This window comes from Myzus persicae, unplaced genomic scaffold (genome assembly GCF_001856785.1).
Source record: "Myzus persicae strain clone G006 unplaced genomic scaffold, MPER_G0061.0, whole genome shotgun sequence".
In the NCBI taxonomy this organism is placed as follows: domain Eukaryota; kingdom Metazoa; phylum Arthropoda; class Insecta; order Hemiptera; family Aphididae; genus Myzus; species Myzus persicae.
Genome location: NW_019100496.1, coordinates 33,927 through 48,391, shown reverse-complemented (window position 1 = coordinate 48,391; position 14,465 = coordinate 33,927). Strand labels below are relative to the sequence as shown.

Below are 14,465 nucleotides of genomic sequence, written 5' to 3'. Positions count from 1 at the left end.
AGCAGGTAAATAATTTTGGATATAAATACAACATAAGTACCAATAATATTTGTTATGCCTTAATCAATAATCTCTTGATATTCATTTCTAATGAGTGTCGACAAGACGTGTTGTCGTGCGATCGTAATAATCGTTTATTATATAACTAAGTGTTTTTAGTCAAGTCGCGAATTACCAAAAACGTTACTGTTTCATGGATTCACTTATTATTACAAATGGAATCAATCAACAGAGACATTTTATGAAAGAAAACTAGGTTATGGGCTTTCTTCAAGAGCAGACCTGATTTCTACTAGCACTTTAAAACGAGCATACACTATATTTTTCCAAACAACGGTGAAAGCTACTATTTTTTGAAGACCACTTCACGTAGTCAATGAAAAAATATCTATTCAAGCATTAAATTGATATGACATTTTTTTTTTTTGAAACAGAAAACTCAGTCTTTTGTCATAATATGAATATATTACTATTCATAAATATAGTGATAAAAAAAGTTTAGAGAATACTACGTATCATTTTTTAAACCAAAAAATAATTTGCAAATATTGGTGATTATAACGAATTTTGTCAAATACGAAGCTTTAGGATGATTTTTTTTAAACAATGCTTAAAATACATCCCTTAAATTTTGAAATATTTGTAATAAAGCTTTAAAGAAGTCGTGTATACAATTTTCAACATTTTTGACGAAACCTATTTCTTATCGCCAAATATTAAAAAAAAATGTTTAAATAAAAAATACATCTATGGATGGCAGCACGGCTGTCCCGACCACTGATAATCGAGCTACTCACTACTACAACACACCAGAAACCTATTTTCTTTTTGAACCAGTTACAAAGGGGTAATGCTTTTGCTGTACTCCCATGACGCCACTAGTACTACCGTTTATTTATACAAAACAATGCAAACTGTATGACCAATGTTTGGCGCAAAAGCCACAGATTACGAGTGTTTAATATTTTAGTAGGTACAACAAATTTATCCATAATTGTAACGCATTTTTTTTAGGCCAGAAGCCCACAAGCTCCGGTAAAACAGGTAAATTAGTAACTCTAGGTAATTTAGCATATTTCTATGTTTAAAGTAGTTGTGGAATAATAAAAATTTATCATATATTATGCATCCCTTACATCGAAATCACACTAACGACCATCATGATAAGTGATAAAACATATTTATATTTAAATTTCGTCTGATTTTAAGTAGACATTCTGATAATATTGAAATAAATTATATAAACATATACAATTTAATAAGAAGACATTTAGCGGACAATGACTTACACCTTTAAAATACGCTTCAGCATTATTTTTTTTATAGTATTACTGACACTGAACAGTTGGCCAGAAACTGTTACCTATTCAATTATAATTGTTTGGGAGATAATTATCCTACTAAAAATTGAACATATCTAATTAATAATTAGTTATTGGACAGTATTGTATGTTATGTTAGTTTTACAATAATTTTCAATAAATTGATATAACTTTCGGCCTTAATAGAGAGCAATTCGGCAATTTCTCTCCATTTGGATGTAAAATGTTGCAGTTACTTATTAAAGGTGTACATGATACACAAAAATATTTGGTTTAAGTTATTATTAATTTTTAAATCATTGTTATCAGAATTATTAAAAACAATTTAGTCAAAAAAAAAATATTCAAGGAGATTTTATAGTACACAGAATTAGCTAGGTGACGTGACAGTCTGAGCTCGGTATATAATTCTCCATATTATACGAGCAAAAGTTGCTCAATTTACACAATTACTTATAACCCTTAACATTTTTTTTTTTTTTTGATTTATGTAAAATAAATGTGTGACTTTTGTGGTAAAGACAATATAAGTATTAGAATTACAAATATAACGTTTAGCTATTTTAATATTAAATATTATATAACTAAAATGCATAAGTCCCGGCTGGGTCCATGTCATGTAGTGATACATAATGACTACATCAGTCACAAGAAAAAAATTGCAAAAAGAAGAACTTAATAAAAATGTATTTTGTAAGATTTTAAATATTTCAAAAAAACTGAACAATTAAAAAAAAATCTAGTTCACCAAAGTCTTGAGTGCGTAAAAGCACATCACATGCGCATAGCAATAATTCAAAAATATCCTTTAAAAGGGAAGTAAATTATTGTTTGATGAGAGCCACTTTTACACTTGTGAACTGATAGGCAATTACAACGTGCCGAGCCGAATGATGCTGGGTGTGTTTTTTTAAATTTATTCCCTATAGCTTGTTCAACATTGTGTATAGAGAATATATGTTTGTACCTATTTTCTTAGAATTGAACGTTCTTGAAATTTAAAATAATATTTTTGTGTTTTATACTTATGACTAGGGCTCGTAAGTTCATGCATTTGTATGTTTTTTTTGCTACACAGAAAAATATGATAAATGAGACACAAATCGGTTTCATAACAATAGTAATAATAATATGAAGTTTAATAGTGCATGTTTTTGCATGTTTTGGGTGTAACGGCATATTTGGCATATAATCGTTTTTTTGGAGTTTATAGCCCATATTATTTCTTAAAAAAATTGTTTAGAAAAATATTTGAAATGTTTCTTGTTTCTTATTTACTTTACCGTTTACTGAATGATAGTGTTTTGATTTATTTCTAGTATTTCCCTATTTAGATTTTATGAGTTTTACTTATAACGCGGAAACAATTTTATAGCTACCACTACCATCCTCCGCCGACTATAGTCTCTCGTCGAAACAGTACCTGTACAATGTTTCTTACCATTCCTCATCTACAATTTTGCACACTGGTACAGTATAGTTTTCTTGCACACGCCAGTCGCCGATGAGTTGTTTTACTGTACGAGCCGTGAAAATGTCAAATAACTAATATTTCATTCCAAATATTTTCATTTTAGGCACAGGATAATGGTGTACAAAAATTAGACAAAAAATGACTACCTAGTCAAAATTAATAAAGATGACAAATCCATATGATTATATGAACTTCACAAGTATTCATTTTATTAATTTTGATTGTTAAATATATAAAAATTTAAAGGAATAAAATACTTTTAAAATTAATGGATATATTTTTATTATTTTAAAATTTGCTCATAAATAATTTACATAATGCATATTTCGAGTGCATAATTTAAAAATGTAAGTTAATTTAAATGCATATTTTCAAACTTTTTAGTGCATGAATGTATGCTTATTTGTGTTTTTTTAGTGCATGAACTTACGTGCCCTGCTTATGACCTTGAAATTAAAACAAATTTAATCGTGAAGTGAAACTTCTTTTCACAGTTACCTAGACAAAAATAATGTAATGGTCGGGTATTACGTTTGTGTGTTGCGTTCGGGGTTCGATATCGTTTTGCTAACGATGTAAAAAAGATATCTTCTCTGCGTCGTGCTTTGGCCTTACTAATGTACGTTACAGTATTACCAACCATACAATAATTATCGTACACATACTATATGATAATAATAATAAAAATAATATTAAATATTTCTCGTAGATAATTACAACATAGAGAGGACTTAAACTCTTATCACTCAACGACCAATGATACTAATTCTGACTAAATAAGTGTATACTTATAACGAGTTTCGATTATCAATGAATATAATACACACAAATACTTCATAAATATTAAAGATATACTGGTTTCCACGATTTAAGACACACTGGTTGAACATTGGCTTATAATACAATGTATTTTTGATGATCGGCAAACTAAATCTCCAAAAAAAAACAATCCAAAACGTACTTCTAACAACAGTAATACTGTCGTACGAGTGTATGTCACCTAATTTATGCTCGTATGTAACTTTTAACCACATGTCATATCAGTTTAACACATTGTATATCCCTAGATGGAGCGCTTTTAGGAAAAACGTAAACGTTCTCCAATGGACAATTAAAAAAACCATATTATATGACCAAAATTAAAAATACATAATTGTTTTGTATTCATTACAATAAAAACCTCAGTGAAGAAAAAATTGAACATGAACACCATAAAAAAACACAATATTTCTCCAAGTAAATATATCATTATCCTAGGCACAAGTAAACAATATTATACTCAAATAACAAAATTACAAGGAACGTGTTATGGACTTGTATATAATATAGTACAGCACTAACAATGTAGTAATAAATTAGTTTAGGTACCTTCTATATTATTAAAATGTAACACTTTCGACTCAATATTTACATTATGTATACTCTGTAAAGTGTAAATGATCAATTAATACAGTCATTGGCGGAAATGATTTTGAACACAATGAACATAATGAATGACGTTGTACATTTTTCATCAAATGAGTTTTGAGATATTGAATAAAAGTCTTCCTCTAGTCAAAATTTTTATTACAATCATTACACCTGTACAAGTTACGTTTAATAACCTTAGTTTTTTCTGTTGTCCTTATGTTTAGTTCTGAAATGCTTGTTAAAACCTAAAATGAAAAGAAACTTTGTCTCACAAACTGCACATGAAAACATAATTAAAGGTTAGTGATTGCCCATCAGCTTCTGATAAGATGGCCATGAACTGACTAGGAAAAAATAACTAGTAGCGTTTAAAGCGGCAATACCACAATAAACAGATTATAGATATTTAAGTATGCAATTAGTCTTAAATGCTGACACATATTGTTGATTTCTGATTAAAAGTGTTAGTGGTTATTTTTTACAGCTGTTTCAAATGTTTGTAAGCAAATTTGAAAGCTGTTTACTGTACGGCGATGCACAACCTGTTCTATATATCTTTAACAGTGTGCTTAACAGCTCGATTTGTAATCAGTTTACGACCCCCGAAAATATAGTCCGATAGTCGTCGCCACAATTGGTGATGTCCTATCTTTGCTTTAATTATGATTATCTATGGTTTTTCTAAAAACTGAAAATGTCCTTATTTTTCTTGACAAAACTGCGTGAGAAGTATTACTCCCACTACTCATACTAATTATACACACACATTATTTTTTTATATATAGGTGGAAGTCTGCATGGCCAAAACGAATATAAGAATGTGGCAGATCAAGCCATGTCTGCTTTGAAATGATCCATTTATCAACAATAATATTAAAGACATTTTTAACATGTATTAAAAGATAAACGAATTTCAATTTTCAACCTCTATTCAAATGAGTTATTTTTATCAGATTTTTTAAAAACCAAATTATTTAAAATGTATAACAGTAAATTTATATTTTATATTTTACCATGTATGGTATTGTTAGCGATAAACTCAGAGTACAGTAGTAGGTACAACCTTAAGAAAACGATATTTTAATATTTATATAATTGTATATAATTCTTCAGTGTATACAGTTGTCGATGTTAATGATAGTGTAACATTTGAACGACTTCATCGTTTCAATAAAAGTAATATCAATAAATGCCTTGATACTTGGATTGTGTTCATAGCTTATTACACGCCTACAACCCCTAAAAATAGTTGATTAGTAGTTTAAGCCTTAAATATTAAGAGAAGGTAATACTGGGAATTTTCATATATATCTTACAAGTGCGTAACATTGAAAATGTGCTTTCGTAATTTCGATGTTATTCACTTAAAAGACGGAGACGAACAATGCTAGTGTTACGTTCTTTTAATATAGAATAAATATATCTTTTTGTGTGGGGTTTCCATTGGTGACTTACAATAATACAATATATTGGTTGGTAATACTGTACCGGAAAGATGCCGAAAAGACGTATAACCGGCAATAATTCACTATTTTTACATGCAGTCTCGTTTATTACCTTTGTTGTTTTAGTAGTAACCGGTGTCGCCATATTTTCGGTTGAACCTTTTTCCTACATCCCTAACTAAAGCATGTGTCCAGCGACTCTTCACTACATCGTCCCAGTTCTGTTACCATGCTAACATCATTTCTCTTCGCACGTCTTGGAGTGCTTGTAACTTGTCTGTCGTGTTTTGGACTGCGGTACGTTCTTTCGCTAGTAGCGTAATCCGGGTACTGGCAGCTATTAACGTCACTGCCTCAAAGGATACAGTTCTGTATGCCCTCATGACCCTTAGAACCATTAGCTTGGCCTTGTCCTCTTTTATCAGAACGACACTGTCCGGCCTGTGGTATAGTAGTGGTTCCTATACTGGCGCAGCGTATAGCAGCTGACTGTGGGCAACGCTAGCGAGGAGCTTTCTCTTCGCTGTAGACGACCCATCGATGTTGGATAGGATCCTCGACAGTGCCTGTGCCGTTCTGGTTGCCTTCTGTCCGTATGCCTGCTCGTGCACCTTGAACCGCCTTCCAGAGTCGATTTCTTCCCCTAGGTACTTGAGCGAGTTCTTTGTCGTTATTTGGTTCCCTCCTACCTCGAATGTTGGCTTTGGGTACTTACTTTTCCGGGTTAGCATGACGGCTTCGGTTTCGTGGGTGGCTAGTTTGGTGGTCACTCATCCATTTGTGTACCACACCGAGGGACTCGTTTACTATATCCTCGAGATGATCGACCTTCCATGACCTTCCCACGATGGCCACGTCGTCAGCAAAGCCCACCACGGTTACCCCTTCTGGCATCTTCTCGGTGAGCAAACCTTCATACATAATTCTCTATAGCAGGGGAGTGGGGACTGAGCACGGATCCTTGTGGTACTCCGCTGGTGAGATTAACTATCTCCTGGCTTTCACCGTGAACTATCTCCCTGTCACAAAGATAGTTCCACCCGACATTTGTGAAGTAGCCTGTTACATTATTTTTGGTGATGGATCTTACTATGGCCTCTCATGATGCCGAGTTGAAGGCGTTGACCACGTCCAGCGTGATGAGTACACAGAGCTGTCGGTCGTATATCATGTTATCTCCAGTGTCAGATACCTCTGCCATGACCCTGTTGATTGCATCGATAGTCGACCGTCCTTTCCTGAACCCGTATTGGTTACCAGCTAGCCCAGTTCGTACCCAGGCAAAGGCTTCCTCGATGCGGTTATACGGTATGCGTTCGAATAACTTCCTCGTTTTGTCCAGCATGCAGAGCGGGTAATAACTCGAAGGTTGATCTGCTGATCACCCTTTTCATGAGGACCAACATAGCTCGTTTCCATGTCTTCGGGAAAACGCCGACCTTCACACACCGATCGTACACCAACTGGAACATTGCTGGATGCGTCCTTACTGCGACCTTCAACTCTTCGTTTGGAACGCCATCTGGCCCAGTCGCCTTACCTGTATATAGTCTTCGGCTTGCTGTCTCTAGCTCCTGGAGTGTTACTGGAGGTGCAGGTGTCGTTACCTGACCTTAAACCCTTTCCACTGCAGCATGGATTGGGAAGAGTTCCGATATGATTTCGGAATGCACCGAACTTGACCTGTCTCATTCCTACTACATGATTGAAGATCATACCAAGGTCAACGCCTCAATGAATCTTCTTCACCGGCATTGGAAAGTCTTCAGAACTGACATCTTCAAGTATAGATATAAAACGTACGCACGCGACCGAAATAGTTACAGGTTTGTGATTTCACGCCGGAAAAAGATGTTGAGGCTTTTGACGTTGCTTTCTAACCGACAACTGTCGTTCACGCCTTGGCATTATTTACTTCTACCTCGTTTGTGCTTGGGTTTAGGTACGCCACCAACGACTTCTTCTCTTGCAAAGTTTGACAACTTTTACCACGTATGTATCTAGTATTTTGTTAAGATCATTCAGACCTTAAACAACATCAACTGTCAAGGATGGTCGGTCCTCGGAAGTCGGAGCGCCCTGAGAGTAGCCTTGCGGTTAAGTAGATTGGATCTTCTTGTGCATGTTGAGATTTTTTTGCTGCTCATTAAGGAGATCAGTGTATTTAGTAAGTTGTGGGAATAGGACAAGAGAAATCGAGTAGCTAAAAACGCGGGAGTAGAAAATGCGAGTCCTTAAACAATAATAAAAATACTCTCAGAATTACTCTAGTGTTTTAACGATGATAGGGAATATTAGATATACTATATTATAATTGTAGAAACTGCGCATTGTAACGTCGATAACAAAATAACACTGGATAACGCAATTCGATGATACTCTCAAAGTGTATAGCTTATGTGGGTCGATGGCAATTCCTGGACCTTGTACGCAAGGCTATGATAGTAAATGGAGTCAACCTAATCTTTTTGATAGAAGAGGAGTAGTATAGATAAGGGCTATATAGTATTAACCCAGGCAACCGTTATTCAAACGTGAACTATCAAAATGAGTACGACCACCTTCGCACCAGCAGACTCTCTGAAAGTTCAAACTACATCAGAAATTATTCAAACCGTTTTGAGATGACAATAAACTCATGCTCGACAGTTAAACGCATTGGCTTGAATTATTTACACCTTGTCTATCATCTTGTACTCGGCATCTGTAAGCGGGATCGCTACAGTACTTACCTAACTATTACCACACAATTTAGTCGGCCAATAACTATTACGTACGTACCTATTCAATTGTGAATATTCGGAAAATAACTATTAATTGTCCTACTAAAAATTTATCACAGTTGTTGAAAGTTTATATACTGCATATTATATTAATAAGATTGATTTAAGATAATTTTCAAAAAATTTTCAACAAAATTCGACAAATTTTAAAAAAGTTATTTAAAATTTGAAAGATGTATTCATTAAAAAAAAATATGTTAAATGTTGTCATTTTTATTAATAAGCCCTTGCCTATAAATTAACAATTTTAACATGGTTTAATAATAATATAAAGGATCATGGGTAGTTAAATATTTAATTTTTTTTTAGATGAAAGTGAAAAATGGATTTCAGGGACAGAAAAGGAGTATCGAAATTTATTATTCTTTACCGTTTTATAACCGTATTGAATTGTTCAATAATTATTAACAACAAGGTTTAATAAATTTATAATAATATATGTATTAAATATAAACTAATTTAAATTTTCAATCAGTTATTTTTTCAGATTTTTTATAGTGGCCCACCAAATATAATAATTAATTATCATTGTTTGTCAATTTTAAGTTAAATAATTATTATGGAAAAAAAATATTCATTTTAAATAAACTATATATTACCTTGTATCTTTCGTGAATGTGTTTGTCCTGGGCGTTGAGTACAGCCTTAATATAATTATTTCATCATAATATTAATATGTGAACGAAAGGATTCTATAATCCATGAAATAAAACTTTTATTCGTTTTGTTGCAAAGTGGTAGCAGTACTTGTTTTAAATACTTAATGTCACAATAATGGTATACGCGCCGGGAACGGAACAGTAATAGCCAGTTTGTCCGGTCACCGATTTGCTTCGTGCGAATACACTCGCACACCGACCGACCTGTGAAATGTGTTTATATATGAATAACAACTCAAGAAAGGTAGACGGGATCGCAGAGCAAAACTTGAAATCGCTAGTGTGTGGTGGTTGTGTGGGTGTGTATGTATAATGTATATATGTGCGTGTGTAGGCTTAAAACTAAAACAATGATAACACAGTTTCTGGTAACTTTGAGTTGCTGCACAATGTAAGTTTGAATAACAGTTGATAAAACAAAATATAATAAATGACAGGCCCCTGTGGCTAAACAGGGTAAATCGTAATATTATGGCCCTTCTGGCCCAACAAAATAATAATATGATATAACATCATTCCTTCTGGCCCAACAACTCACGTATATAAATATAATAAATATAACAAATAATAAATAAAACTCACAGTATACGTCGGTGCTCTGCTGGCCAGCCACTACCTATACCTACAATAAATAATCACTGACGAACGCGATACATAATGATAAAAATAGTGGCGATTAATGCACACAATAAGATATATATTACAAAAACAACGGCGATTTGCGCAAAAATTACAATATTATAATAATAAATATAAATGATCGGCGATCCGCGCCTGGCACTAGTAATACAAAATGATATAATATGATGGGCGATTATTCGCGGCCGTGAGAATCACGTTCAAAGTCAAAAATCGAATCATTTTTATCGTCCCGAGAGCTGATGACGTACACAGAATTTTTTTTTAAACACATATCATAATAAAATCAATGAGTTACATTAACAATGGGTTACATCACTTACATTCATTGTTCCGTCCGAAGATGTGTATAAAATACAATACACAACCACATGCATGTAGAAATACTTACATTTTATAATAGTTAAACAGCAACAAAATATTGTGAAAGTTTAATACTTATTTTTTATTTAATGAACTTGGGTATTTAAATTATAGTGAATTTTTCGCATTACGTTTTCCAAACGTATTTTACGCGGACAGACGGTGTTCAGACTAAAGATGTAAGTGTTGTAAATTTATCAGGTAAATTTTTACCGTAAATTTTACAAATTTTTTTTACCAAAAAAAATATGTTGTGTGGCCCCTCTAAACAAATGAAATCAAAAACGCCTAGACTGAATATTTGTTTTATTAAGTTTTAAAATAATTATAATTTGTTTTGTTTTTTATTATAATAAACAGGTTGGACCAAAGTAGGTAAACCGAAAAAGTAACTTACTGTGTTATTATCATTTTTAATATTGATGATGTACTTGTTATTGTATCTATAGTTTGTTATAGTATCAATATTCTGTCACCCCTACTATATTATATTACTAAATTAGGAGTTGGAACATTAAATATCAGTACCTAGGTAATTAGGAAACATTTTATAGGCATATTATACCAAAAAGGCAGATTTTGTGATATTGATAATATACTGTTATTAATACCAAAGTTAAGTCTACATATAAATGCTTTGACTTAAACAGAAATAAAGGCTATGTGAATTTTGATAGTTTAGTTAAATTTAAATTTTTTATTAATTGTAGTATCAATAATTAAATATTCGTATTTCATAAAATGTATTAATTATTTAAATTTACCTGTAAATTCACCGATATTTTTTTAACGTAAATTCTCCATCTCTAGTTAAAACGGAGCAGCACACCAAGTGATGTATATTTGTTACATAACTCAATTAAATTTTAGGAGTATAATAATGATCTCCGTGTTTTTGTTTCCTTAAATTTTTTTTTTTTATGTAATAAAACTAGCTGATCCTCTCGAACTACGTTAAATACTCTATATAAATGATATTTTTTATTTTGACTGTGGATATGCCGATAAATGGCAAGCAATTTGTGAAAATTCGATTAATTATTAGGTATTTTTTACCAATAACTAATGTAACACCATTGATTATAAAAACTAATAAGTAATAATAGATACTCAGATGAAATTAATTGTTTGTTTTTTTTTTTGCTAACCTTAATAATTATAATAATTGTTTATTATTCCACGCCGATACCGATCTGTCTAGAAACATCTGTGGTTGTCGAGTGTGATTGTCATTTATTTTCAACCGGCGACTGTTTCTTACTAAAAAAGGTGTAGGTATACAATTTACATGTTGATTTTAATTGATAATTTTCAGCCAAATCGGTTCAGTAGTTTTCTCCGCTAGCGCGGTCGTAGAAAACCCCTTACAATTTTATTCAATAATATAGATATACAGTTTAACAGATATATTATTGAAACTAATTAAATATTATACACTATTATTTTACCGTTTCACTTTTTCATCGACATCGATCTACGTGGTGTGCGCACCTAGGCACGAGCCGCCACTGCCTCCATGACCTCCATCGCCAGTATCGCGACGTTACCGATACCCCGGTCGGTCGACCGGTCGTACGAACAAAGTGTGTGCTCGGCGTGTGCCGCTCGTACTCGCCCAGTAATCTTACACCGTAACTACGGCGATGATTGTGCGACAGTTATTGGCCTTTGGCCCTACGGTAAGTGTTCGCCCGTGAGTGTCGAATCGTACGGGAGAACGTCAGTGGGCATACTGTCGCCGTCACTATTCCCCCGCCTAACCGCAAAACCGAGTCGTCAATTCGCCACCGGAACCAGACGGCCGTCGTCGTCGTCGTTCGTAAATAATAATATTGTCACTGTCATTATTCTGTTATCAATTATTGTCATTTGTGCTGATATTGTTTGATAATTTTTTTGTTTCGTGTATTATTGTGTATCGATTTTATTTTTTGTTTGTAAGAGACGTCTCCGCCAGTCAATACCTGTAATGTTTATTTGTTGTCAAATCAATGTGCATACTTGCGTTGCCGTTCATCCCCAAACGTGCAACTTCATTAGTGTGGTAATTCATTTCCGATAGTGTCTATTGCGACGGTGTTGTCTGTGAGGCCGATCACCGACATTGTAGGAGCCTCTTGACTAGACACATATAATGTGCATTGTACAGAGTGATGGTTAACCGTTGACGGTTTAGGAGAAGCTAAAACCGCCGTCGATCGTTCTGATGACGACAGTGACAAGAGACGTGGTCTAGAGTACAAGACAGCCGGTCCGCCTAGGTTTATTTAATGAGATTATTACTACCTATTAAAGTATTTTATTTTAGGTACTATTAGACGTTAGTAATGCACTAATACTGCAGTAGGTTGAATACGTTTTTGCCAAAAAATTGCTCAGTCTTTGCCTGCTTTTAAAATATGATGATATAGGTATGTTAAAAGTGCCAAGTGCCCACTGATAGTAATCTTAAATATTATAACAAAATGCCTAAAATTAGTACTCTTTGTTTAATTATAAAATGTCGAAATTTAAACTTAAAATATCTATAAAAATAAAACTGTGAGTATATATAGTTATATATTTTTTTGGTTGCAGTATGAACTACTTATGAGAAGCCTTTTTTTAAATTGTTTATCTATAGCTGCATAGTTATAAAAATGTAATGGTTCATACATTTAATGAACTTTGAATGCTTATAAAAAGCAGGCATTTGGGTAACCATCTGCTGTACATCAAGTGTCGAGATAATTCACTGTAATGGATGCGTTACAACTTAAGGGGGCCCCAGCATACAGTGGCGGCTCTGAAGACATGGATGGGGGGGGGGGCCTAAGTAATAATTTTCAGAAAACATTCCACATTTTATTGTTTTTTTTTTTTTGGTAATTTTCTTTTTAACAAATAAACATTTTTTTAGAAATACAGGTGGTTTGAAAGGATGCTGCAGCCTCTATGGTCCCCTTGGAGCTGCCAATGTTTGCGTATCATGTTTTAAAGAGTAATGTTTAGACAATATACATCTTGGTTTGTCTATGTGTGAGGAATAAATGAACATCAATGTGTGTTTCCAGATATGACTGTTCTTATATCTGTCATACCTCCTTGGAGAGGGAAACCCATTGAACCGTACTCTAAAGAGCAACTGCTGCAGGATGCAACTATCATATGCTCACGCGATACATCGCTAAAAATGAAATATATTCTTGTTTGCATAACTATAAAAACTACTCTCAAACCAATAGTAGTAAATTAAACATAGCTCCTGTAGTCTGTTTGTAATTTCAAGAAAATCATTGAATTATAAAGCTTCTGGACCACATAATACTCTTTAGAATCGCTTTTTTGATTTAAATCCAGTTGTGCCCAAAATAAATACAAATGTTAAGCAATTATTTCATGGGATTTTTGAAAAAAATATCTTAATTTTAAGTCCTATAAAATTTAAAACTAAATTAAACTTTGATATTTTGTCAAAGAATTCATCCATTCAAAAATTAAAATAAGACATTCCCGAGTTTGTGTAATTTACCACAGCTTATTGGTCTAATACGTTTGAAAAATATGCGTGCTTTGATCCCTTTAAATTTGAATTCAATGATAAAAATCATTTTGTACAAAAACAATTCTGAGAAGAGATATTATTGTGATTGAAGTAATTTATTTAACTATTAGGCATTAGTAATACAGTAGCAGTGCTGCAATAACCAGGTGTGTTGCTTGAGTCAAACACCTGGGCCCAAGGCCCTAGCATATTGTAGTGAAGGCCCAATGATACAAAATACAAATTTAAAAATATGTAGAAAGAAAGAAAATAAAACCATTTTTTTTTTATAATAATTATTATGAAGACTTTAAAATAGCTTTACTTAATATTGAAAGACAACAAACTAATGCTATTAACTTGGAAAGTATAATATAAAATTGTAGCAACTGGCAAGAAAAATAAATTTTTTGAAATGAGCACTTATTAGCTTGATGACTTCTTATCGTGTACACACTCTTTGTAAAATCAATACAATCATCGCTCCTCTCAAAATGTTAAGAAATAAAGCTCATAGCTATATATATTACCTCAGAAAATAATATACTACTAAAATTTAAGTATGTACAAGTATTTTAATGTGCAGACTGTGAGATGAAGATAATATGAATATAGGTATTATACTTATTTTAATATGATTATTTTCTTGTTGACAATCATACTGTATATTTAACATGAACAGTTGGTCTTGCTTCAGCAATTTACATTCCGTGATGATAAAAAAGTAGTCATATAAAAATTTTGATTCAGATCAACCATAGATAATTCTAGTGTCCTTGTAGCTCTAAAATACTAAAAATAATAAAATTGAGGGTAAATAACATCTTGCAGAAGATGACATGTCTGT

General features: G+C 32.8%; 1 long non-coding RNA gene across 1 annotated transcript; it reads left to right on the top strand.

The window, feature by feature from the left end:
• Positions 1-659: 659 nt before the first annotated feature.
• Positions 660-5,412, top strand: LOC111028044. Its single transcript, XR_002603870.1, has 2 exons — positions 660-1,044; positions 4,992-5,412. It is a non-coding gene; the product is annotated as an uncharacterized LOC111028044 (long non-coding RNA).
• The last annotated feature ends 9,053 nt before the right edge of the window (positions 5,413-14,465 follow it).